Consider the following 26,887-nt stretch of genomic DNA (forward strand, 5'->3'; position numbering starts at 1 on the left):
ATAGAACAAAAAATACAAACCATAAAAACAAAAAATTGGCAAATTAGACTTCATCAAAGTTTTAAGTATTCTGTCCTTTGCAAGACTGTTAAGATAGTCAACCCACAGACAAGGAAATATTTGCAAAACGCATGTCTGATAATAGACATACCCATAAAATACAAAAAACTCCTACAACTTACTAATAAGAAGATAAATGCCAGGGGCACCTGGGTGGCTCAGTTGGTTATGTGTCCGTCATGCCCACATTAGGCTCCTTGATTAGCAGGGAGCCTGCCTCGCCTTCTCCCTCTACCTGCTGCTCCCCCTGGTTGTGTTCTCTCACTGTCTCTAATAGATAAATAAAATTAAATTTTGAAAAAGATAAATAGCCCAATAAATGGGCAGAAGATTTATACAATCATTTAACCAAATAAGACTTAGTCAGGGGCAGCCCCAGTGGCGCAGCGGTTTAGTGCCGCCTGCAGCCCAGGGCGTGATCCTGGAGACCCTGTATCAAGTCCCACGTCAGGCTCTCTGCATGGAGCCTGCTTCTCCCTCTGCCTGTGTCTCTGCCTCTCTCTCTCTCTATGAATAAATAAATAAAATCTTTTTAAAAAAATGCAAAAAAAAAAAAAAAAAGACTTAGTTGGTAAAATTAAAGACTGATAATACCTCTCTCTGCCTATGTCTCTGCCTCTCTCTCTCTCTCTCTCATAAATAAATAAAAATCTTAAAAAAGGGGAGGGGACACCTGGGTGACTCAGCGGTTGGGCGCCTGCCTTTGGCCCAGGGCATGATCCTGGAGTCCCAGGATTGAGTCCCACATCAGGCTCCCTGCATGGAGCCTGCCTCTCTCTCTGCCTACGTCTCTGCCTCTCTGTGTGTGTATCCCATGAATAAATAAATAAAATCTTAAAAAAAAAAAAAAAAGATAAAAGAGCCATGAAATAGCATTCATGGTCCAGAAATAAATTCTTATATTTATGGTCAAATGATTTTTAAGAGCCAAGACAAATCATTGGGGAAATAAGAGTCTTTTCAACAAAGAGTGCTGGGACAACTGGATATCCATATGCAAAAGAATGTAGTTGGACCTCTACCTTATACCATATATAAAAATTTGAAATGGATCAAATACTTAAATGTAAAGGCTAAAACTATAAAAACTCTTAGGAGAAAAAAATAGAGGTCAATTTTCCAAGACCTTGGATTTGGCAATGGATATAGATAGGACACTAAAAGCACAAACAATATATTAAAAAATAGATAAATGGAACTTGATCAAAATCAGAAATCTAGGGGACCCCTGGGTGGCTCAGCAGTTTAGCGCCTGCCCTTGGCCCATGGCGCGATCCTGGAGTCCCAGGATTGAGTCCCACGTCGGGCTCCCCGCATGGAGCCTGTTTCTCCCTCCTCCTGTGTCTCTGCCTCTCTCTATGTCTATCATGAATAAATAAATCTTTAAATAAAATAAAAATGGGAACATCCCATCTTTAAAAAAAAAAATCAGAAATCTGGGGCACCTGGCTAGCTCAGTAAGAAGAGCATGCAACTCTTCATTTCAGGGTCCTGAGTTCAAGCCCCACATTGGGCCTAGAGCTTACTTATGGAGAAAAAAATTAGGGGTGCCTAAGTGGCTCAGTCGGTTGGGCATTTGTCTTTGGCTCAGATCATGATCCCAAGGTCCTGGGATTGAGCCCCCACGTCGGGATCCCTACTTGGCGGAGAGCCTGTTTCTCCCTCTACTGCTTCCCCTGCTTATGCTGTCAAATAAATAAAATCTTAAAAAAAAAAAATCAAAATTTTTTGTTGTAAAGGACATCAATAAACCAATAGTAATAAAAAACCAAAACCAAAAACACGGAAAAAACCCCACAAATATAAAGGGACTATGGATTAATTACAGAGGAGAGTTCAGATACTCTAACCCAGGAAACCAAAAGCACTAGGACTCCAGAGTGAAGTGTTTAAAAACAGAGAACGTACCCAAACTTAAAGGTCTACTCTACTGCTTTTCAGACAGCTCAGTTTCAAATCCTAGGCCATCCATTTACAGTGACCCTAGAATGGTTATTTAACCACTCTTGTCCCCAATTTTCTTTTTTTTTTAAAGATTTATTTTATTTATTTATTTATTTATTTGAGAGAGAGAGAGAGAGAGACAGAGACACAGGAGGAAGGAGAAGCAGGCTCCATGTCCATGTCCCGACGTGGGACTCGATCCCGAGACTCCGAGATCGCACCATGGGCCAAAGGCAGGCACTAAACTGCTGAGCCACCCAGGGATCCCCGTCCCTAATTTTCTTAACTGTAAAATGGAAATAAAGAAAAGTCACAGGGCTGGGGTGTTTAGGTGGCTGAGCTGGTTAAGCATCTAACTCTTGGTATCAGCTCAGGGCAGGACCTCAGAGTCCAGGAGACAACCCCACATCAGGCTCCATGATCAGTGGGGAGCCTGCTTCTCCTCCTCCCTCTGCCTCTCCCCTTGCTTGTGCTTGCTCGGTCAAATAAATAAAATCTTTAAAAAAAAAAAAAAAAAAGAGGGATGCCTGGGTGGCTCAGCAGTTGAGCGTCTGCCTTCAGCTCAGGTGCGATCCCATTCCAGGGATCAAGTCCTGCACTGAACTCCCTATGAGGAGCCTGCTTCTCCCTCTGCCTACGTCTCTCTGTGTCTCATGAATAAATAAAATCTTAAAAAAAAATTTTTTTTAAGTCACAGGGTTGTTGAGGATCAAATAATACTCAAAATGTACATATACATACATACACACATGCACTCATTTGGTCAAAATACAAAGTGGGGCTTATTTTATGTCAAGCTTCATTAAAGGTATAAAAGTCTGGCACAGATGGAGTGCTCAAAAACTAGTTTGTTTTTTTAACTTTGTATTTAACAAATTATTTATTGAATCAGCATGATAAATATAGCCTTGCCTTCAGGCAGCTTACATTTCAGAGGTTATGTCTAGGAAAGAAAATTTAGAATGTGTATTTTCATATGTATATCTTATCTCTCATTAGCCACATGAATAAGTAAAAACATATATAAACAACCCAAGAATACTTTTATTTAAGTAGGCTTCATGCCCACATTCAAATGGGGTTGAACACATGAACCCAAGATCAAGAGTTGCACACTCCACTGACTGAGCCAGCCAGATACCCCCCCCAAAAGAATACTCCTGATAAACGAAAAACATTTAAAAATCTACTAAGAATAAAATTCTTTCTCTTATCACTTCAAAATTCTAGGAGGAAAAATATGCAATTTCTACTGGTACTGCCAACCACAATATAATTATAGAACTTTTTATTTCTTCATTTCTCAACATTCTGCTCATTCATTACCATCTTTCAACATTGTATCTATACATGTCATTTGCTAGTTTCTACAACTATTTCAACAGGCCCAAGTAACACTTATACAATCAACATATTTCACTGACCCAGATTTCTAGAACCAGAAATTGTTGTCTGGATGTAATGAGTACTCTTTGGCACAGTAAGAAAAAATACTACATACCTCTAACCCCTTTGCAGTAAAGTTGTAATAATGCTCTTCTCCTCAGGTAATCACATGACCACCTGCTTATTATTTAGATCTCAACTTAAATGTCCCCCTCTTCAGAACGGCCTGCCCTGACCACATTATCAAAAGTAGTTCCCCAACCATTATTATAACACCCTGTTTTAGTACTTATTAGCAACTAGTATTTAGTGTATCATAGAACTTAGTACCTGAAATTCTATTACGTGTTCATGTTATTTACTTTCTCTACTTCCCACTCCCAGATTATAAACTCCCTAAGGGCAAACACTGCTGTCTCCTTCACCACTGTGTTCCCACAGCTTAGCAGAGCCTGGTGCACAGTAAATATTCGAAATTGTTGAATAAATTAAGTGTACAGTACAGTTCATGTGAATTATGACAAGTATCAACTAATTTCTTTTTATAGTACAGAAAAACTCCAGTTGTCAAGAGAAAGGACAACTAAAAACCAGAAATCGAATCCCAGCTCTTATAGTTAACTCACTTAGGTGAGTCATTTTGTTCTTCCCATTTCAGTTTTTTTATTAGAAAGGGAAATTCTATAACTAGTACTTATTGAATAACTATTTCCTCACTGCAAAGATGAGTAAAGGTAGGGTTTTCTTTTCTTTTTAGCAAACTAAGGTGGACTGGCAACTCTAAATTCACACAAAACAACTGTTAGATTCAACCAATCATACAATCTTCTAGAATCAATGTTTCAAAACAACTACCATCTCCATAAGAATTAATGTAATTTCTCTGCAACCTGCTGAGATTCAAATTCTGACTCTATCACTTCCAGCTCTGTGACCTTAACTTCAAGACTTCAGCTCTTTGAGTCTCAATCTCAACATCTATAAAAATGGTGATAAAAATAATACTTTCTCAAAGAGAAAAACAAATAATATTCATATAAATAGCCTGGCTCAAGAACAATGCCTTGCACATTAAATAAATGCTTAATAATTATTAGCTTAATACAATTATTTTCCTATTACAGCACAAACTCAAGCTGTAAAAAAAAAAAAAAAAATCTCTTCAAATAAAGTTTTACTTAGTGGAAGGGATAGGTAAGGGGCTTGGCCATAATATGAAGCCATGCACAATTAGATACAACCTAGACACACCAAAAGCCCCAGAGAACTCAGATAAAAAGTAATTTTTAAGGACACCAGGGTGGCTCAGCGGTTGGGCGCCTGCCTTCGGCTCAGGTCATGATCCTGGGATCCAGCAGCAAGTCCCACACTAGGCTCCCTGCGAGGAGCCTGCTTCTCATTCTGCCTGTGTCTCTGGTCTGTCTCTCAGTCTGTTTCTCTCATGAATAAATAAATAAATCTTTAAAAAATATATAAGGAATTTTCGGACTCAAGTCCAGTGCTATCCGGATGATAGAACTTTCTATAATGATTTAAAAAAAAAAAAAAAAAAAGTTCTGTGGGCACCTGGATGGCTCAATCTGTTGGGCATCTATCTGCCTTCAGCTCAGATCATGAAGGGTCCTGGAACTGAGCCGTGCGTCGGGCTCCCTGCTCAGCGAAGAGTCTGCTTCTCCTCCCTCTGCTCCCCACTCATACTTGCTCTCTCTCAAATAAATAAAACCTTTAAAAAAAGTTTTCTGTATCTATGCTACCCAGTATGGTAGCCACTAGGCACATGTGATGGCCTGAAATATGGCTAGTGAGACTGGGGACTGAATTTTTATTTTAATTAGCTTAATTGTAAATTTAAATAGCCATATACAAATAGTAGCACCATATAGGATAGTACAGTTCTAGTCCTCTCCTTGAGCTTCTTCGGCAACCTTCCAAAGCTTTCTCCATTCTAATGCACCAAAAGTGCTTCCATATAGTAAACTCAAGCCTCTGTCTCAATGTTTTTAACCACTAGTCATTAATCTTTCCTGGGGCCTCAAAACAATTTTTATCCCCTTCAGAAGAAGAGGGGAGTACAGGTGAAAAAAAGATGAACCATTTACTGATAATTGCTAAAGCTGAGTGACAGCTACACAGGACTCATTAAACTGTTCTATTTTTACATACGTTGAAATTTTCTGTTAAAAAAATTCTCATTAGTATTTCTCAAACTCACTTCATTCCTTCTCTAACTATAAGAACTTCCAAATCTGTCTCCCTGCTTTCAGTGTCTCTCCCTCCATTTCTCTCCCTCCATTTCTTCCACCACACTGTGAACCACATCTTTCTACACATACCATGTTGACAGCATCTTCTGCTTTCGCACAAACTTCCTTGCCTGGAACTTTCTCTTCTCTTCCATGGCCTCATTGAAAACTGATCATCATTCCTCAATATTCACCTCAACCCTCCTGCTTTTTTTCAAGTTTTTTTTTTCTTCACCACCCACCCAAAGCAGTCATTCACTCCCTCCTCAGGGCTACCAGTTTATACTATCTGCATACTTGTCTTCCCTACTACACTGAGTAACCTGGAAGCAGAGATGTTTCATTCATCTTTTTTTATTTTGATTACAGTAAGTTAACATAGTTAGTTTCAGGTGTACAATATAGTGATTCAACAGTCGTTCATCTTTTTTAACTGTCCCAATCTCACATCAAACTTTGACTGAATTAATGAACAGTATGCATATAAGCTCAACAAAATGCTAAACTGCATGCATTGATCCTACCAACAGGCACTTTTCAGCCTTAACTTGCTCGTGTAGTTTCTACCAATTTACAAAAATGCTAATAGCACCTGTAAATTACTGAGCACTTAACTACATGCCAGGCATTGATTTAAGCACTTTACATGCCCAATTCATTTAATACTCATCATCCCCTTTTCACAGAGGAAGAAACTCAACCACAAATGAAATAGCCTGCCCTGTCACAAAGGAACTAAGGTGCCAAGTTGTATGACTTTGGACAAGTCATTTAAAGTGCCTGCTCCTGTACAACGTAAAGAGGATGAGTCATGATGATCTGAAACGCAAGCTCCCAATTTAAAAATTCAGATTTGTGGGAAGGGAACAGGATGCCAAATAGAAGGAACACTGATCTGTAAAAAGAAAAAGTAATTTTAGGCATTTTCTATAAAATAGTTTGAGGGAAAATGTCAATTTTTATTCTTGTATTTCATAGCAAGTTACTATAGAAAAACATGGAATATATTCTCAATTAAGAAAACTAACAAGGCAGCACAGGTGGCTCAGCGGTTTAGCGCCGCTTCAGCCCAGGGCCTGATCCTGGAGACCCGGGATCCAGTCCCACATTGGGCTCCCTTCATGGAGCCTGCATCTCCCTCTGCCTGTGTCTCTGCCTCTCTCTCTCTGTGTGTGTGTGTGTGTCTCTCATGAATAAATAAATAAAATCTTTAAAAAAGAAAAAGAAAACTAACATATGGGACAAGCTAAGGTCTACAGGAGTTATTAAAAAGAAAAATAAGTGAGAATTTGTTTCAATGGAAGACTTAAGCTAGATCTTAGAGGATCTAAGAATGAGGATGTGGAAAAAGCAGAAAAATGATGGAAGAGCAGACAGGGAATGAAGACTGAGCTTGGTACCTACCTGCAGAGGTGATAAAGGAGGCCATATCGATTTAAATGGGTCATGTTTTGAGGAGTGAATGGAAAACAGGACCAAAAAGATAAAATGGGGTTTATAATGGGTCAGCAAATGCCCTGTTTTTTAATGGCCCAGAGGTAAGATACAATTTTTTATTTTTAAAGGGCTTAATATATATATATATGCAAAAAGACTGTATGTGGCATGCAAATATATGCAAAAAGACTGTATGTGGCATGCAAATATATGCAAAAAGACTGTATGTGGCATGCATAGCCTAAATCATCTGGTTCTTTATTAAAAAAAAGTTTGCTAACCCTAACCCCTAGGTTAGATCGTGGAAAGCCCTGAAGGTGAAGAGGACTTTGGGGTTAGGAACACAGTGATTTCTGAACAAAAGTAGAGTTTATGTCTAATAGCAAAAGGTAGGCTAGGTTAAACTGATGGGCAAAATTAATGTGTTGCAGTAATTAAGAATAAAATGTATGAGTGCCTAAAATAATTGTTTGGCCCATACATGTAACTGCAGCACTAATTTCCCTCAAGTCACAAAGGGCAGCAATCATTTCCTCAACTATTTATCATTTCTCTCTGGAAGACTAACATGTGCTACTTAAGTCTTCTTCAGTGTGTCCTAGCCCCAGGGCTATGCAGCCTCTAAGGACTAAGACGGAGAGTAGAGGGGTACCTGGGTGGTTCAATGGTTGAGTGTCTGCCTTCCGCTCTGTGATCCCAGGGTCCTGGGATCGAGTCCCACATTGGGCTCCCTGCATGGAGCCTGCTTCTCCCTCTGTCTGTGTCTCTGACTGTGTGTGTCTCATGAATAAAGAAATAAAATCAGAAAGAAAGAAAGAAAGAAAGAAAGAAAGAAAGAAAGAAAGAAAGAAAGAAAGAAAGAAAGAAAGAAAGAAAGACAGAAAGAAAGAAAGAAAGAAGAAGGAAGGAAGGAAGGAAGGACGGAAGGAAGGCCTGTCCGGAAGTAGCAGTATAAAGGAGGAAGGACTGGAAAAAAAAAATCCCCTCCCCCATCCTCCATCACCTACACCCCCCCCAACCGCCACCCCTCCTCCCTCGCGAGCCTCGCCTCTCCGGCCGCTCCTCCTCCCCCTCTCCGCTCAAGAAGAGAACGAGAGACACATCATAAGTGGGGATGCCTGGTGGTTCAGCAGTTGAGCCTCTGACTTTGGCTCAGGGCGTGGTCCCTTGGAATGGAATCCCGCATCAGGCTCCCTGCATGGAGCCTCCTTCTCCTCCCTCTTCCTGTGTGTCTGCCTCTCTCTGTGTGTGTCTCATGAATAAATAAATAAAATCTTTAAAAAAAAAAAAAGAAAGAAATATCATAAGTGGTATTTGGGTTCTTAGTTCAAGCCACAAACACTTTCTCAACCCATGATATATAATACTTAGTTCCAATTAATTATAGGTTACAACTGATTAAAATAGGCAGGCAGAAAACCAACATTTATAACACTGTTTCCAAGTTTTAAAATAAAAACCATAAACTTTTGAATCCAGACTCATTTATAAACAGAACTGCTGGGACTAAGGCATGGATAACTGAAGCTACTTTATGGCTAACAATAATGACTGAATTGTTTCAATTGATTTTTATCAGTTTTGTCATAGAGCTATACTGGAAGCAGTGGAACACAGTTATTAAAAGCGAAAGCTTTGAAGTCTCACAGGGTTAGAATCTCAGCTTCATCACTTCCTAGCTCTCTGACCTTGGACAAGTTCCTTAATTTCCCTGAACCACTTCCTCATCTGTAAAATGGATATGGCACTACCACTTGACAGGCTGGCCTGTTGTAAGAATTAAAGGATATGTAAGTAATGCACTTGGAACAGTTCCTGAAACCTGACAGGCACACGATAAATGGTAACTAGCTGTAATTATATACATAGAAAAGTTACCCATAAATTGTTTTCACATCACAGATACCTAAGCTTTTTACAGGAAAATGGCTACTATCACTTGACTCAGAAATCCTAGTTTTTTCCTAACATGTTTTATATAGGAAAAAAAGGTTTATAAATAGGAGTTTTTATTTATTCCCTAACCTTTTAGACTGGGTTAAAAATATGCAGACTTCCTACAGCATTTACAGACTATGAATAACTAAATTCTGTCATAAATGCAAATTCCTCATTTTCTTCTCTCTTTTTCATCCTAGGGAGCCTCTGAAATACATTCTTTCCCCCCATGAAGCTTGTGGCTCAAATTCCTGGTCAATTAAAATAAACTAATTATAACATTCCTTAAATCCATCCCTAGTTTTCTTCTGTTCTCATTTGCATACCTTTTCAGAGATCCTAAATAAAACGGTAAGTCAGCCCATTTCTGCCACTTTCTAGCTGAGTAAATTCAAACAGGTACTTAGCTTCTCTGGACCTTAGCTTCCTCAAAGGTAAAAATAGGACAGGTCAACATTATCTAATAAGACTGTGTGATAATCGGGGCAGCCCGGGTGGCTCAGGGGTTTAGCGCCGCCTTCAGCCCAGGGAGTGATCCTGGGGACCCCGGATCGAGTCCCATGTCAGGCTCCCTGCATGGAGCCTGCTTCTCCCTCTGCCTCTCTCCCTCCCTCTCTCTCTTTCTCTCATGAATAAATAAAATCTTAAAAAAAAAAGATTGATAAATAAGAAAAAAATGTATGTATACATACATATATTTATATTACATGTATATGCCCTTGCAGAAAAGCAAACTCAAGGTGAGTTCCACTCAGTAACTCTTCCCTCTTCCTGTCAATTATAACTCTACTCAGCTTTCATAAACTTAAACCACAAGGATTCTCAAACCTACTGATTTCTGTGACTAGCCAGTGGCTGCCCCTGAAGCATTAGGAGTAAGCCATTAGCAATGTAATAGACTACTCAGAGCCCCTGGCTGGCTCAGTCAGTAGAGCCTGGACTCAGGGTTATGAGTTCAAGCCCCACGTTGGGCACACAGCTTACCTAATTTTTAAAAATACTAAGGGTGCCTAGGTGGTTCAGTTGGTTAAACGTTGCCTTCGGCTCGGTCAGGGGTCCTGGGATAGACCTACCATGTCAGGGTCCCTGCTCAGCAGGGAGCCGGCTTCTCTCTCCCTCTCCCCTCACTCATGATCTCAAATAAATAAATGAAATATTAAAAAAAAAAATTAAAGGGGCATCTGGGTGGCTCAGGGGTTGAGCATCTATCTGCCTTCGGCTCAGGTCGTGATCCTGGGGTCCTGGGATTGAGTCCTGCACCAGGCTCCCACAGGGAGCCTACTTCCTCCTCTGCCTATGTCTCTGCCTCTCCATGTCTCTCAAGAATAAATAAGGGACATTTGGGTGGCTCGGCGGTTGAGCTGGGTGGCTCGGTGGTTGAGCTCACCTCAGGGCATGATCCCAGTCCAGGGGTTGAGTCCCACATTAGGCTCCCTGCAAGGAGCCTGCTTGTCCCTCTGCCTAGGTCTCTGCCTCTCTCTCTTGAGTCTCATGAATAAACAAATACAAATATTTTAAAAAACAGAATAAAATCTTTTTTTTTTAAATAATTAAAAATTAAAAATACTAGACCACTAAAAAAAAAAAAAAAAAAAAACACTACACTACTCCTAAAAGATCCTATCTTCTGATGAAAGCAACATGTTTTCTTCCCCTTATCTAAAAGATTTTTTTCTGGGAAGCCTGGGTGGCTTAGCGGTTGAGCATCTGCCTTCAGCCCAGGGAGTGATCCTGGGGGGCCTGGGGATGGAGTCCCATGTCGGGCTCCCTGCATGGAGCCTGCTTCTCTCTCTGCCTATGTTTCTGCTTATGTCTCTGCCTCTGTGTGTATCTCTCATAAATCTTTAAAAAAAATTAAAAATAAAAGATTTCTTTCCAATATCTTATAAGAAAGAATCTAGGATTAGCAACTCAAAAATATCACAAGGAGGTGGTTTGAACTTGCTGCTTTGTCTCCCCAACGAGGAGGTGGGCTCCTGGAAGGGAGAGACCTCACCTGGCTTGATTACTATAGTATCCCCAGGGCCTGGCAAACAGGAGATATTCAAAAGAATAGTTTAACTAGGGCACCTGGGTGTCTCAGTCAGTTGGACATCTGCCTTCAGTTCAGGTCATGATCTTGGGGTCCTGGGATCAAGTCCCGCATCAGGTTCCCTGATCAGCCGGGAGCCTCCTTCTCCCCCTACTTATTCTCTATCTCTATCAAATAAATAAAATCTTTAGAAAAAAATTTAACTATGGTATGCCTATAAAACAAACACCATGTTCCTTTTTGAGATGACAGTTTTTCCTTGACAGAGTAAACTCATCGGCCTAACAATGAAACCTAGGCTCATATAGTCAATAAAGAATTTATCACTGGGACACCTGAGTGGCTTAGCAGCTGGGAATCTGCCTTTGGCTCAGGGCATGATCCCAGAGTCCCAGGATCAAGTCCCCCATCCAGCTTCCTGCATGGAGCCTGCTTCTCCCTCTGCCTAGGTCTCTGCCTCTCTCTCTCTCTCTCTCTCTCTCTCTGTCTCATGAATAAATAAATCTTAAAAAAAATTTTTTTACCACTTATCAAGTATGCTAAGTTGTACAAGGCATTTGTCCCTGTCCTTAAGATGCTCTAAACCTAGAAGGCAATGAAAATACAGAAGCTCTTCTAGTTCCAAACAAGTCAGAGCCCAAATAGTTTCTTTTCACCAAAGATGATACATAAATGGCAAGCAAGCATGTGAAAAGAAGTTCAGTATCACCAGGCCTTAAGGAAATGTAAATTCAAACAATGAAATACTACTAGAATGGCTGAAATTAAAGATTAACATACCAATTGTTGCCAAGGAATTAGAGCAATTAATAAATCTCATACACAGCTGAGGGGGAAATACAAAATAGGACAGGACTTTAACAGCTTGGCAATTACTTTTAAAACTGAATGAACACTTGTCATACAACTTAACAATCCTGTATCTATGTACTTAACCAAGAGAAATGAAATCATCATGACCACACAAAATCTGTACACAAATATTCATAGCAGCTTTATTCATAATAGCCAGTAACTGCAAACAACTAACTGTCCAACAACTTCAAGTCCGTCAACTTGATGAACTATGGAGAAGAAACTACTATAACATGCAGTAACACAAATGAATCTCAACGTATAATGCTATATGAGAAAAGCCAATCACAAAAGGCAGCATATGATTCCATTTATAGGACATTCTAAAAAAGACGAAAACTATGATGACAGGAAAAAGATCAGTAATTGCCAGGGTTAGAGGAAGAGGATTGGTAAGAGGCAAAAGGAAACTTTATGTCTGTGAAAATTCAAGAGCTATACACTAGGGCTGCCTGGGTGGCTCAGTTGGTTAAGCATCTGACTCTGGTTCAGGTCATGGTCCCAGGGTCCTGAGATTGAGCGCACCCCCCCCCCACCCCGTGCCTCCCAATCAGGCTTCCCACTCAGCAGGGAGTCTGCTGTCCTGGCCCTCTTCTTCCTCCCCCTGCTCATGCTCTCTCTCTCTCAATTAAATACATCACCAAAAAAAAAAAAATCAGTTTTTTTTTAAAAAAGAGCTATACAATAAAAAGGGTGAACTTGGGGATCCCTGGGTGGCGCAGTGGTTTAGCGCCTGCCTTTGGCCCAGGGTGCAGTCCTGGAGACCCGGGATCGAATCTCACGTCGGGCTCCCGGTGCATGGGGCCTGTTTCTCCCTCTGCCTGTGTCTCTGCCTCTCTCTGTGTGTGTCTGTCATAAGTAAATAAATAAAATCTAAAAAGAAGAAAAGAAAAGAGAAAAGAGAGAAGAGAGAAGAGAGAAGAGAGAAGAGAGAAGAGAGAAGAGAAGAGAAGAGAAGAGAAGAGAAGAGAAGAGAAGAGAAGAGAAGAGAAGAGAAGAAAGTGAAAAATATTTGGGGGAGATTCCAATGGCTATGGAGTATGAAGAAGTATCTGGACATGGAAACTGGGATGCTTGCTAAGCTACCATCAGCAGATAACCTCTGGTGCCCATTGTATAAAGACTCACCCCGGGCAGCCCGGGTGGCTCAGCGGTTTAGCGCCACCTTCAGCCCAGGGCTGGATCCTGGAGACCCAGGATCGAGTCCCACATCGGGCTCCCTGCATGGAGCCTGCTTCTCCCTCTGCCTGTGTCTCTGCCTCTCTCTCTCTCTCTCTCTCATGAATAAATAAAATCTTAAAAAAAAAAAGACTCACCCCAACTCCTTCTCTAACCACATTTCTTCCCTAAGGCCGAATGAAATCTCAGAATCCTCTACATAACACTCCAATCAATCAGAATTGGCATATACGGTGAAAACTACTTGCCACATAGGATTAGTATTAGAACTGGACAGTCACAGAAGAAACACTGGCAGAAACACTAAGAGAAACTTCATTTAAAAGAACTAAAGAGAGGCACCTATGTGACTCAGTTAAGCATCCAACTCTTGGTTTCAGCTTAGATCATGATCTTGGGGTTCTTGGATCAAGCCCCACATCGGGCCAGGCAGCCAGGCTCTGAGCAGAGTCTGCTTGGGTTCTCGCTCTCCCTCTCCCCCTCTCATATGCATGCTCTCTCAAATAAATCTTTAAAGTTGGGTGGGGTGGGGGGTGGCTGGGTACCACAGTCGGTTGAGCACCCTCTTGGTTTTGGCTCAGGTCCAGATCTCAGGGTCATGCAATCAAGCCCCACATCCAGCTCCACACAGTCTGCTTGAAACTTTTTCTCCTCTGCACTTCCCCCTCCTTCCACGCTTGCTGTAAATAATAAATCTTTTATAAAAAAAAAAAAAAGGGGGGATCCCTGGGTGGCGCAGCGGTTTGGCGCCTGCCTTTGGCCCAGGGCGCGATCCTGGAGACCCGGGATCGAATCCCACATCGGGCTCCCGGTGCATGGAGCCTGCTTCTCCCTCTGCCTGTGTCTCTGCCTCTCTCTCTCTCACTGTGTGCCTATCATAAATAAATTTAAAAAAAAAAAAAAAAAAGAGAGAGAGAAGGACTAAAGGGACCTTTTCATTTGAAACATATGTGACAAAAAAACAAAAAAGCGAAAGTAGAGTAGAGCCTTTGCTAAGTGGGAACACTTCAGAAATGATTTTTTTTTTTTTTTTTTTGGATAGGTGAATCTTTTCCTAGATTACTTGAATAAACAACAAATTTTAAAAACAAATCTTAAGAAATGTTACATTTGTATCACTGTATTGTACACCTGAAACTAATATTACATTGTATGTTAACTAACTGGACTTTAAAGAAAAATTTTAAAATGTTATACTAAGAAGAAAAAGGAACAAGATTTTGAAGATAGCTACACAGCTATAGAGAATTCTGACAAATAAGCTCTGTGGCCTTGGTTTCTCCACCTTTAAAGAAAAATGAAAACTAAAATTCCACCAGAGCCACTGCCCAACTCCAAATCTTAGGATTCTAAAATACTGAGTGCTTACTATGTGCCAAGAATGTAATGTAATAAAAATTCAGCACCTCACTTTTTAAGGAAGATATTATTTTCTTTTAAAAAAACATTTAATTATTTGAAAGAGCACAAGAGAGCACATGCACAGGCACAAGCGAACTTGTGTTGGGAGAGGGGCAGAAGGAGAATTACAAGCAGACACCCTGCTGAGCACAGAGCCCACATGGGGGCCCAATCCCAGAACCCCAAAATCATGACCTGAGCTGAAACTAAGAGTCGAACATTCAACCGACTGAGCCACCCTTGTATCCCTTCTCCCTTTATTAGATAAAGAAACTGAGCATAAGAATGAGTGACCTGCCAAAATCATTCAAACAGCTCATCACTTTCTAAGTGCCAATCACTGTTTCAACAGACCGGGACATAGCAGTGAACAAAATCAAGTTTCTGCTCTCAGAGCTTAAATTTTAGTTACCAAGGGATGCACCCTGATTCTAGCCTAGACTAGGGTTACCAGATTTTTAAAAAAGGATGTCCCATTACATTTGAATTTCAGATAAATGATTAATTTTGTCCCATGCAATTTGGGACATATTTATACTTCAGAACTAGTTGATCAGAAATTCAAGTTCTGCTGGGCATCCCATATACATTTTTTTTAACTAAATCTGGAAACCCTACCTGAGACATAACTGCAAAACCCTTCCCCAATCCTTTTACTGCATTTCAGTGCCTAGTCTAAATCAGTGACATTTACTACAACAACAAAACATTAGTTTATATGGCAACACAGTATATATATGTTAACTCAAAAACAGTTCTTGGGACACCTGGGTAGCTCAGCAGTTGAGCAGATGTCTGCCTTAGGCTCAGGGCGTAATCCCAGGGTTAGGCTCTAGTCCCACATCGGGATCCTTATAGGGAGCCTGCCTCTGTCTGTCTCTCATGAATAAATAAATAAAATCTTAAAAAAAAAAAAAAAAGTGAGACACCTGGGTGGCTCAGCAGTTGAGTGTCTACCTTTGGCTCAGGGCGTGAGCCTGGGGTCTAGGGATTGGTCCCGCATCGGGCTCACTGCATGGAGCCTGCTTCTCCCTCTGCCTGTGTCTCTGCCTCTCTCTGTGTGTCTCTCATGATTAAATAAATAAAATCTTTAAAAAATAAATAATTTTTAAAAAGTTCTTTACAACAATTTTTACCTCTAACAATGCAATACATTCTAGTATTTATTGTTTTTCACTTTTCTAAAAATGCTCATCATGGTCCACCAAAGTAATTTTTACAACTTATTAAGCAGTCATGACCTACAGTTTGAAAAATATGAAAAACAATTTACCTTTGTGTTGAGTCACTATTATGAGCACATCAACTAACTGCATTATTCTATAAAACAGTAATGCCTCGGATCTTCTAAGGTCCTTAGGGTCTTACGATATACTTTTGAGTATATACCCTATAACCTTAGGGTCAAATGGTATACTTTTGAGTTCTTGTGTCTGTTTTTGACAATTCTCCACTCTCTTAACTTTCTGTGACACCATTATTATTTCTCATTGCTGTCAAGGTTTGCCTCTAAAAAGTTTTACCTTTCTGGAGCATCTGGGTGGCTCAGTTAAGCATCTAACTCTTGATTTCGGCTCAGGTCATAAACTCAGGCATAAGATCAAGCCCCGTGTTGGGGTTCATACTCAGCATAGAGTATGCTAGTCCCTCTCGCTCAGCTTCTCCCTCCTCTCACACTCTTTTTCTCAAATAAATAAATTAACCAAATCTTTAAAAAAATAAATTAAATTAATTAAAATAAAGTTCTACTTTTCTATTTCTGGCAATCCATAAATAAAATGCAAGTTATGGGACGCCTGGGTGGCTCAGTGGTTGAGTACCTGTCCTTGGCTCAGGGCGTGATCCCGGAGTCCTGGGATCAAGTCCCACATTGGGCTCTCTGCGAGGAGCCTGCTTCTCCCTCTGCCTATGTCTCTGCCCCCCCCTCATGAATAAACAAATAAAATATTTTTAAAAAACAAGTTATATAAAATCATGTGTAAAATAAAAGCAAATAAACTCTGAAAAGGCCTTGAAGAGCTCTTCCTTTCTGTAAACTGCACAAGCTTCAGCGTAAAAACCATAGGTCTTTTCCCTACCTAATTACCAAGTGTGTTTCAGGAATGAAAATGAAAATAGGTAACCACGGCGGGGGGGGGGGGGGGGGGGGGGGGGGGGGCGCGGCACCTGCATGGCTCAGGTCGTGATCCTGGGCTGAGTCCCACATCAGGCTCCCCACAAGGAGCCTGCTTCTCCCTCTCCCTATGTCTCTGCCTCTCTCTGTGTGTCTCCCATGAATAAATAAAATATTTTTTTTAATTATTTTTGAGCCCCAAAAGAAAAATGCTTGATTTGGTTCAAAACTAGCCTTTAAAAAAATAATAATAATAAAAAAAATTTTTTAAATAGCCTTTTCCTTCTTTTTTAACTAAAACTATAAACTAGATTAATTTTGACTATTTACAGGATTACTAAGAATACTGTTTAATGATTCATAAAAGGCAGTAAGAACATAAAGTGGTAATCAAAAATATCTGACCACAGACAAAACTGTTAAATAAAGCCTCTCAAAGCAATACTTTCAAGTACAACATTCTGAAGTTCTTATACGCTTAATAAAAATAAGCCACATTCATTTATAATTGCATCACAGACAAGTTTCATACCACAAACTGATGGGATTTACAAAGAAGCCATTATAGAATGCCATTTTATCTAGTTCCCAAAATGCAGTTAGCTATTAATCATGGCATGAAATTGCTATTTTATAGTCACTTCAAGGTTCACAATATGAGCAACCTACATTAGAATATTTTTAAATCAAAAGAAATTTCAGATTTTCACATGACAACAACTGCAAATAATTTTCAGCAAATAAAATCTATGGTTAATAGTTGTGGCAAATTTTCATAAGCCACCCCAGATTCATCACAATACTAAACCATTAAAAATAATAAAACCAAGGACTTAACATTTAAGTAGATTTCATACCACATATATACATAATCCAAAAAGATAAAGAACTAGACCTCCTACTTAGTTGAGGCAAACTTCAAGGTTACAAAAAGATTCCCTGAAGGTCAAGGACTGTCTGTGGTGGTTGTAGTCTCTAAAATAAAGCATAACCTTGTTTATGTCTATGTCTGTGTTTATTTAAAGAATAAAATTCTACAAATAAGTTGCTTTCAGAACGTCCCCTAACTTCTCAAAGCTTAAGGTTTTTTTCCTTGAATTTTAAGATAAGATTTTCTGTTATTTTTTCCTGCCCTTTCTACAGTTTACGGGGGGGGGGGGGTTTATAATGATTTTATTCATTTATTTGGGAGAGAGAATGAGCAAGATACAGAGCACAAGCCAGGGGGAGAGGCAAAGAGAGAGGGAGAAGCAGACTCCCTGCCGAGCAGGGAACCAGATGCACACTCTATCCCAGGACACCACCACCCCCCCCACCCCCATAACCTAAGCCAAAGGCAGAAGCCCAACTGACTGAGCCACCCAGGTGCCCCTAGGGGGAAAACAGTTTAAAAGATAATGGATGCTTTTGAAGCCAAAACAGTATGTACTATATGATTCCATTTTGTTTCTTCTATATATGTTCACAAAAAGTCTGAAAAGATGAGCTCCATACTTCCAACAATAGTTATCTCAAAGGAAAGACTGTGGATGATTTTAAAGGAGACTGGGTTTTGTTTTTCTGATTCTCTGCACTCTTTTCTAAAATGAGTATTTAAGACTTAGGGTTTTTCAAATTATAAGAGAATTTTCATATATAAATGAGGCAGTACCTGTACAAAGACTGTTTATTAATTTCAAGAATAAATCTGTTGAGTCAACATGGATGGGTGTAGAGGGTATTATACTAAGTGAAAATAAGTCAGACTAAGAAAGACAAATACCATATGATTCCACTCTTAACATGAAATCTTTAAAAAAATGAACAAAAAGCATAATCAGAACTATAAATACAAAAAAGTGGTAGTTGCAGAGGTGGGGAGCAAAATGGGTGAAGGGAAGAGGGAGATAAAATCAGTCACAAGAATAAAAAGCAGAGCATAAGGAAAAGTCAAGATATTTTAATAATGATGTAATGGGACAGGTGACAGCTATACTTGTGGTAAACGTAGCATAATGCATAAACTTGTCCAATCCCTAGCTTGTTTACCTCAAACTAATGTAACATTATTTGTCAATTATACTCACAAAAATAAGAAAGGTTAAAAATGAAATAAAATAAATAAATTTGTTCTGGACACCGGCTCAAGTACATCTCTCATCTCCATTATACTACAGGCTGCTTAAGATCCGCTGAAGTTCCACAACCATGTTCTATACATATTTTCATGTCACAGCGTCCAAAATTTTATATATATGTTATATATATGAGACATAAAAATCTCTTGAATTAATTGGTGTTTTAAATAACAGAAAAGTGGTTTATGACACCACTGCCTACAAAATTACAAATCTGCTTTGTTTGGCAAGCACCTCAATGGAGACTACTACTATTCTACGTAGAACATTTATCTTCAAAAGTAGAATAAAGTCTTTTTGAGCAGAAAATATACTTCGAGGATATCAAAAAACACATTAAGATACAGTTCAACCTACTTCCAATCATAGGTAATGCTAACAAAGGTTATGCGTTCAAAGTGCCTAATTACAAATTGAAGATTTAGATGCTACAACCTTTCAAAGGCTTGATACCAGCTTCACATTCACTGTTGAGTAAATTTCCTGATAAAAACATCTCTATTTTTGAGGTCTAACATCTAAGCAGGCAAAAAGACCTCAAGAGGAAAGAGCATCCTACTTTTATTTTAGTAACACTCTTGCTACAACATGAAAAAAGACCACTGTATTGACCTCTTAAAACTGTGGTGTGTTAACAGTCATAGATGACCCAGATGTGCTTCAAAAGCAAAAACAAGTACTTTCACTTAAAAACCAACAGTAACAGGTAGGCCTGTTAATAAGCTATTTATATTGCAGCTGAAGTCACAATCATTTGAAATAGCTACAAAAACAGGATTTTGTTCAGGCTCAACTTTTTATATATCAAAATGCAATCACTATCTATCCAAAACAGAAAATTACAATTCCAGGAAAAAAATCTTCTAAAAATTTAAAATCCTTTTCAAGGTATAGAAACACACTTTGCCATGGTGAAAGTAAATTCTAACACAGCTGTCGCTTACACAGGGGGAAAAAGAAAAAAATAGATCTTCCCTTAAGTTGAAACATATGGCTATTAAGTAGCTATGATATAACTTCCCCTGCATAAAATTTGTAAAATTTTAACTCTAATTAGACTCGGAAAATACAAACTTACATTTCACCAAAAAAGGAACACCATGACTGACACCATGAACGTTTTTGACTTCTCAAAATACAAAATCCTTAAACAACTACAGGATTACTTTTTTTGACAAAGATTCGATGTAGGTTTTTGCCCCATCTTAAGAAGTGTATTTTCTGGGCAGTCCCAGTGGCGCAGCGGTTTAGTGCAGCCTGCAGCCCAGGGTGTGATCCTGGAGACATGGGATCAAGTCCAACGTCAGGCTCCCTGCATGGAGCCTGCTTCTCCCTCTGCCTGTGTGTCTCTGTTTCTCTCTCTCTCTGTGTCTGTCATGAATAAATAAAATCTTTAAAAAAAAAGAAGTGTATTTTCTCTAGGTACTTAGGATGAAAATTAATTCAATTAGGTAAAAATATGTAAGCTCAATAGAAAAACAAAAATGTATCTTTTTTAATAGTCATCAACAGCTTACTTCTGATGACCTCAACATCAATTAATTTTTTTGGTCCGACTGCAAATATTATCATCAATACCCACATAAAAAAATTATAGATGATAAAAGTTTAAACCTTATAAACTACAAATGGGGCCGTATGACTCATTAGTGTAAAGAAAAAGCAAATGACTAACAATCTCACCAACAAAACTTTGCTCAAATGTTACCTCTCAAAGAAGCCTCCCCAACCCATTTAAAATTGTAACCCACTCCCTTCCCCCACATTCCCCATATTATACCCTTAATCTGCTCTCCTCTAATCCCACAGCTCCTACCTAATATTATATATAGTTGGCTAATTTAAGGTCTTGTTTATTGTCTAGCTCATCATGTTAGAATGGAAACACCAGGAGAGCAGCTATCTTTATTTATTGGTATGTCCCAAGCCCTTGTAACTGCCTGTACACAGATTTTCAATAAATTTATGTGTTCAATGACGTCGATGTTTTAGGCTTTTCTAGAAGATACTTAAAGAAATGAATGTCTCACATTTAAGTGAAAACGTAATGAAACTTATACTAAATTGCAACAGAATTTCCAAGTTGCAATGAATGCCTTAAGAGAAAGAAGAGAAGTACTAAGCTGAAAATGACTAAAATAAGAAGTTTTTATTCACATTTAATGCTGCATCCAGGGGCGCCTGAGTGGCTCAGTTGGTTAAGCATCTGCCTTCAGATGGGCACATGATCCCAGGGTCTTGGGATGGAGCCCCATATCAAACTCTCTTGCTCTCTCTCTCTCTCTCTCAAAAAATAAAAATAAAATAAATGAAAAAGTTTTAAAAATCCTGCATCCAAAAAAATTCTAATGTATTACTTAGGATTAACAACAGGTAAAAGAATTGGGTAGACCCATTATTTCTTTAAATAGGGAAGGGAACGTGGTAGGGGAAGAGATATGGGTTAACCAGCGATAATTCCCAACAATGCCATGAAATTATATGAAAGTTAACAAAAATAACTTGGTCACAGGCTAACACAGGCTAATAAAAAATACTTTTATTTTTAATTTTTTTTTAAAATTTATTTATGATAGTCACACACACAGAGAGAGAGAGAATCAGAGACATAGGCAGAGGGAGAAGCAGGCTCCATGCACCGGGAGCCCGACGTGGGACTCGATCCCGGGTCTCCAGGATCACGCCCTGGGCCAAAGGCAGGCGCCAAACTGCTGCGCCACCCAGGGATCCCAAAAAATACTTTTAGATGAATGAGGGAGATTAACAACAAGCTTCAGAGCAAGTTTCTCAGGACTTTCATTACTCTACTTAGTAAAAGTATGAGCACAATAGTTAAACCATGTATCCTCATTAGTGTTAACAGTTACTGTTTTCAAAGCATCTTCCCTTATATTATTTCATTAAGTCCTCAGAGAAACCAAAATCAAACTCAAAGTATAAATAATCAGGTAGCTAACAAAAGCACTTAATAATGTATTCACTTGACAGTAAGTACAACTTTTCCCTTAAAAATCCCCCACAGTGTTTGACAAAGGAACCATTCTATAGAAAAGCCACCTTCTTGGCAATGGAAACTAATACAAGTCTTCTGAAGAGTAATATGGCACAGCTAGCAAGAACATAAAAATCTTGAAGCCCTTTGACCTAGTAAAACCACTCCTGGGAACTTTCTCTAAAGCAATAATTAGACTAAAACCAAAAGCTATTAGTATAAAGATGTTTACTGCACCACTATCTACAATAGTAAAGATGTGTAAGCCTAAACCCCAATAATAGAAGAATGGTTAACCAAAAAACCTTTAAAAAATTGTAATACAATGCTAAAAAAGAAAAAGAAAAAATAACCACAAAATAACATACACATAAAAAAGAAAAGGTAAAAGGCAAAAATAAAAATTGGATTAACAGACTTTAATATTATGGGTATGTTGTTCATAGAGAAAACAGCCACCTTCTAAAACATATGCGATAATTTAAGGCAGAATAAGTTTTTAAAAGCCATGAAAATCCACTATTAAAAAAAAAAAAAGTCAAACATGATGAAATGTTACAGAAGACAGGTGAATTTCTAGACTTTCAAGAATATTTTACTACTCTAAACACATCAAAACCGATGCTGCATTTTCTTTCTTTACCCTTAGCCCCAGAAACTTATTTTAATTGCTGATGCACACCAACATATGTGAGGAGACAGGAAGCTCTAGAAATTGTAACCAGTTTACAAAGAACCCAGGAGCAGGGGTTCAAAATCCAAAGGAATTCTCAGGTACATTAAAAATCTACAGAAAAATAAAAGTATACGTTATACGAATCCAATAAACAGAACTTCACATATCTATCAAAAAGAATAAGGGCCAGAGTTTATGTCTCAAAGAAAAGAACCTAAAGCAAGGAAAAATTTAAATTAACGTTAAATGTTTATAAAGCTTCAAAGAACAGAAAAAGATCTTTGGTACTAAAACATCCCAAATATTTTTGATCACTCAAGCCAGTCTGGAACAAATTGTTTACTCTAATTTTTAAGCCTAAGGAGAGCCAATGCAACTTAAAAGCCCAAGTTTTAATTTTTATTTGAACAAGTTGGATATATCTGCCAAATTTCTGATACCTAAGAAGAAAAAAACGTGGATCCTTTTCTATAAAAATTATGTACAAAATCTTTCCTTTTTTCACTGGATGGCACTGAAAAAGGGATACTGAAGTTACAGAATCCTAAATATAAAAAGCTGGGAAAATAAGCAGTTTATCTGAACTAGTTGAGCAAGGTTAACATTTGTGGGTGGTTCAGAGAAGGGGCAACCGTGGAGGGGAGGTAGGGTAGAAGTAAAAAAAAAAAAAAAAAAACAAAAACAAAAACAAAAAACCACAATGTTCGCCCTTCCCCCTTGAAAGCAGCAGAATTCCTTAAAAATCAGCTCTGATCTACCTTGACCGATAACTTCTCTTGCCACAAATGAAGATTCTTTGGAAATAGACTGCTGAAAACCTGTTTTCAAAAAAAAAAAAAACCTCACTGCATGAAAAAGTAAAAATAGAAAAATCTCCTTATCCCACCTTCTAAAGCCCAGGATGTCTATTTCAGGAAGACCCTCGTCATTGACTCTGCCAACCCCGCCTAGGCCTAAGGGAGGCAAGGCAGTGCAGGCAACACGGATGGGCTCGGGGCACAGGAGAAACGGACTTGCGTGCCCTTGGTGAGTTCTGCCGGCACTCCCCAAGTTAAGGACACTGGCCACAATGGAATGGAGTCTATTGACATTTGCTGCCCCGTTTGAACACTAAGCATTTTCTTAGTTCGTGAAATACGAACTGACAACCACCCCCCCACACACAAACACACACCCCCAACAGGCCTTCCCGCACAAACACACCCTCCAGAATCAGACTCGGTTAGCTGAGACAACACAGGGCCCCCAATCCCCACCAGAAACCTAGGTTTATGGGGGGAAAGGAGACGACGCAAACACCTGCATCTCTGCCTTCAGGAACCCCACCCCCCCTTGAAATTTTAAAAACTGGGGCGGGGGTTGGGGAAAATGCGCAGCGTGCCCGCTCCTTGCCACCACCATCCCTCTGCGTCCCCGCTCTAGCCTGGACTTCTGACGCACGCCTGGGTCCGGCCCTTGCCCACCACGATTCAGAGGCGCCTTCTCCTCCGCGGCCTCGGAACAGCAATGCGGATCGGCCACCACCCGCGGCGGACAGGCCTTGCGGGGGAAGGAGGGAGGCCGGGAGGGGGCCGGGCACTCCCCACCCCTTCCTCAGGTGGGGGAGGGCGGAACGCTGCGGGAGACTGCACAGAGCCTGACGATTCCAGGAGTTCCGGAGCCCCCGCCGCCGCCGCCGCCGCCTCATTTAAGTGGGGAGCCACCGCAATCCCGTTCTTCGATCCTTCCCAGGGCAGGGGAATCGGGTGGTTACGGACACTGGACGGACCCCCAAGGATTCCAGATGAGCCCGGCGGCTGCCCCTTTAACGGACAGGGGGGACGCTGCCCTAACTTTCCCCCTCCCTCGTTATTCCCCAAAAGGGGAGTTGACAAGTTTCGGGAGACTGAACCAAAACCTAAAGACCATTCCAGGTTAATATTTAAACGAGGGGTGAGGGCGCTGCCCAAACATCCCCTCCATGTTGGGGTTAGAGGAGGAACGGGAGCTGACAATCGGTGAGACCTGTGAATCCCTCCCGAACACTCCAACGGAGAGGGGGAGGCTGCCCAGTCCTTCCATCTTGACCGTTTGGGGGAGGGGGTGGGGATGTTGCAGGAGGCTGGACACGACCTGACATTCCCAGAGAGATCCCGTAGCACCCCCCACCCCAAATCCCCGGGCTCTGGAGGGGAGTGGGGAGTCCCCCCCCACTGCGGGCCCCCAACCCACCCCACCAAGCCGGCCGGCCGCGGGGCGGGGACGACCGAGTGGGCCGCGGGGGAGGGGACGCGAGGCCCGGGCTCGTGCAGGCCCGGAGCGGAGGGGGGCTGGGGCGCGACACCCACCTGCCCAGGCCGGGCCGCCCGCCGCCTGCGCTCGCCGCCGCCGCCGCCGCCGCCGAGGAGGAAGCCACTGCCGAGGAGGACGAGACCGAGGACGGCGGCGGCGCGGCGGCGGGCGACGTGAGAAGGCCGCCGCTGCCGCCGGGCTTACGAGCACTGGCGGCCGCGGACGGCGGCTGCGGCTGCTGCGGCGGCTGCTGCTGCTGCTGTTGCTGAGGCTTCAGCGACATGGTGAGGGGCCCATACACCGACCCGCACGCCGGGCGGGGACAGCCGGGAGCCGGGCGCGCCGAGGAGACGCCGGAGCGCGGCGGGGACGCGCGGGCGCCGAGCGGGGAGGCGCGGGATGGCGCGGCCGGGGGGGCGCCCGGGCCGGCGAGGGGGAGAAGGAGGACGACGAAAGGGCGGGGAGGCCCGCCGAAACCGAGGAGCCTCCGGGAGCCGGGCAGGGACGCGCCGCCGCCGTTGCCGTTGCTACCAAAACAGTCTGAGGCGGAGGGAGGCGAGCGCTGCCCGGAGGGAGGGGGGCCGGGGCCGGGCGGGGGAGGGGCGGCGGAGGGATACGGGCCCGGAGCCGCGCCGCCGCCGCCGCCGCCCCGCCCGCCCCGCCGCGCCGGCCGCGGGAGCGAGCGCCGCCCGGGCCACCTGGCCGCGGCGAAGCGGCGTGGTTCGATGGCCGCCGCGGGGCCCCGAGGAGCTGCGGCCGCCGAGCGCATCGGGGGTCTGCCACGCAAGAGGCGCCGCGTGGCGATGCCGGGTGGGCGCGGTGGTGCGGCACGGGGACTCTTTACCGGAAGTCGGAAGGGTCGGACGGAAGCAGAACGTGAGACGACCCCGAGGCCGGGAGGGACACGTGAGGAGCGGGCGCCGCGCTGGGCCGAGTTCGCCGGGGTCGGGTGAGGGCCCGGCGGCCGGCCCTGCCCAGATCCGCCCTCGCCGAGGCGGGTCTGCCCTTCGGGAGGGCGTGTCTGTGTTCGCCCTCAGGGCAGGCCTAGTTTAGAGGACGGGAGGGGAACGTTTTCTCCCGCCCCCCAGTGATCCTTCGGCGTCCTCTAACCGCTGGGAGAGCCCGTGTTTACCCCCACCTGATGCCACCTCGAACGTGGACCGCGAGTGCCTCCAGGGCGAAGACGGTCGTGCTACGTAAGAAGCATCTAGAACACAAGCGTCCCGTAGTTGTCTTTGTGTCCCCAGCACCTGGCACACAGTAGGCCCTCGCCGCGTCAGTGGATGGGTCTAAAGGCAATCCTTTTGGGTTTTTTTTGTTTTTTTTTTTTTTTTTCCCTGCCGAGACTAACAGGGTTGGTTGGAATCGAGCAAACTCCTGGGGCCACCTACATCTGGTTACCTTTTCCCCACTTTTTCCACCCCAGCGACACAGTAGCCAGAAAACTTGGGTATCTGACCTTCATTTGAACCCATTTTCCCTCACTTGAACTTCTTTTTCCTCATTCATGAGACTCAAAAGGAAATGTACGTGATTGGTAGAGCTCTGTATAATGGGGTCTCCCTTGGCGGAGACCGAACAGACCTCACAAGAATGTGCGAACTTCAGACCTTGGCCCCTTCGGAAGTTTTACTTTAACTTAGATTGCTAGCCAGCACAGTAGTGCGTTTTTTAAATGTGTTGCAATTAAACAGGAAGCAAGTAGGGTTGTTTTGGGTTTTTTGTATTTTGGTTTTTGTTTTGTTTTGTTTTAGCCAAGAATCGAAGTTTTCTTGTTTTTTGGTTTAGTTTTTTAAGTAAAACTATTTAAGGAAATGATGGGGTTGGGGGGACCACCAAAATTCCCTTCAGTCTAAGCAAAAGTGTCAGATAGAGGTAAAGACACAGAAAAACTTGGAGAATGATTAAACCACAAGTCTCCAGTAGCCAAATTTAAATTAATCTCCTACATAGTCCAGGCAAAAATTATCATAATTCTGCAAATACGTGGAAAGTAGGAAATTAGCTTTATTTCCTATCTGGGGTAAAAAGAAGGATGAGAAGAAAAAGATGGGATCCCTGGGTGGCTCCACGGTTTAGCGCCTGCCTTCTGCCCCAGGGCGTGATCCTGGAGTCCTGGATAGGGTCCGACGTCAGGCTCCCAGCATGGAGCCTGCTGCCCCTCTCTCTCTCTCTCTCTCTCTCTCTGCATCTCTCATGAATAAATAAAATCTTTCTAAAAAGAGAGAAGAAGAAAAAAAAGT

At 41.9% G+C, this 26,887-nt stretch overlaps 1 protein-coding gene across 8 annotated transcripts in view; it reads right to left on the bottom strand.

Annotated features, from left to right (window-relative positions):
• Positions 1-25,585, bottom strand: part of ATXN2 (ataxin 2) — a 114,994-nt gene extending 89,409 nt beyond the window's left edge. For 2 of the 8 annotated variants that reach the window (XM_038575093.1, XM_038575092.1), the window contains exon 1: positions 24,701-24,747. The gene's annotated coding sequence lies outside the window, so the exon portion shown is untranslated. Of the gene's footprint in view, positions 1-23,131; positions 23,190-24,700; positions 24,748-25,488 lie in introns of those variants that run through there. The other 6 variants (XM_038575095.1, XM_038575094.1, XM_038575099.1 and 3 more) reach the window with 5 other exon arrangements.
• Positions 25,586-26,887: the final 1,302 nt, after the last annotated feature.

The sequence above is a fragment of the Canis lupus genome, chromosome 26 (genome assembly GCF_011100685.1).
Source record: "Canis lupus familiaris isolate Mischka breed German Shepherd chromosome 26, alternate assembly UU_Cfam_GSD_1.0, whole genome shotgun sequence".
Classification (NCBI taxonomy): Eukaryota; Metazoa; Chordata; class Mammalia; order Carnivora; family Canidae; genus Canis; species Canis lupus.